General features: G+C 66.5%; 1 long non-coding RNA gene across 1 annotated transcript in view; it reads right to left on the bottom strand.

The window, feature by feature from the left end:
* The window catches only part of LOC144226472 (uncharacterized), a 29,370-nt gene that overhangs the window by 5,967 nt on the left and 22,431 nt on the right, over positions 1-972 (bottom strand). Inside the window, exons 3-4 of the long non-coding RNA XR_013333659.1 lie at positions 718-844; positions 517-617 (exon numbers count right to left, since the gene is read on the bottom strand). This is a non-coding gene — a long non-coding RNA (uncharacterized LOC144226472). The remainder of the gene's footprint in view (positions 1-516; positions 618-717; positions 845-972) is intronic.

Raw genomic sequence — 972 nt, forward strand, 5'->3', positions numbered from 1 at the left:
AAGTGAAGGCCTCTAGCGGCCCAGGTGACAGAAGCCAGCAGGGGCTGGAGATCTCTCCCAGAAAAGAAGGAGCGAGAGAGGTCGGCCAGGGCTGCTGCCCTGGGGACCCCCACCCCCGGGCCGGGGTGAGGACCCTCCAGAGGAGGGGTCCCCAGTGAGCTCCCCTGCCCCAGCACAGGAGCACAGGGCCCCCCCGACCTGTGGCTCCAGCAGGTGCGAGTGTGACCAGCATCAGGACTTGGGGCAGCAGCCCTTGAAGGCGCCCCGATGAGCCGCCAGGGGGCAGAGCCCAGCAGGACCCCCAGCGGTGCTCACACTGTTGAGGCTGCGTCCCTGAGGCTGGGGCCCCACGTCTGGGGGCCCCGCCTACTTCAGGGCGTGCCGCCCTGTACCCCTGGGCTGGATGGAGGCCACACCTGGCCCCACCCCGACCTACAGACCTGCAGGACGGCGGCCTCCGGGCCCCGGGTGACCCTGCGGCAGCCCAGGCGTGGAGCAGGGAGGGCAGAGGCTCACCTGAGCGGAACGGGGTCAGGGATTTGTCCCCTGAAGCACGGGGACCACTCGTGTTCTCTTCCGAGGGACTCGAAAGGCGCACGCTTGCCGACTCCGGGTCTCTGAGGAAAGAGCCGAACTGACCCGATTAGAACCCCCAACCCCACGTGTGCGTGGCCTCCAACTCACGGTCACCGGGAAGTAAGCCGGCGGGACACTCACACATGGGGGCCTTGCAGAGACGAGCCCCCGCGAAGATCTGGAGACTCGCGCCAACTGTTCATACAGGTAGCAGGAAGGTGAGTTTCATTTGGTGCCTGAACTTCGGCAAAGACTCCTTTTCAAATTTCTGTTGTGGAAACGGGCAATTGTGAAGCGGCACTCAGGAGGGAAGGGGCGGGGAAGGGACACGCAGGGAGGGGAGGGGACATGCAGGGAGGGGAGGGGACAGGCAGGGAGGGGAGGGGACACGCAGGG

This window comes from Crocuta crocuta, unplaced genomic scaffold (genome assembly GCF_008692635.1).
Source record: "Crocuta crocuta isolate KB4526 unplaced genomic scaffold, BGI_CrCroc_1.0 scaffold143, whole genome shotgun sequence".
Classification (NCBI taxonomy): Eukaryota; Metazoa; Chordata; class Mammalia; order Carnivora; family Hyaenidae; genus Crocuta; species Crocuta crocuta.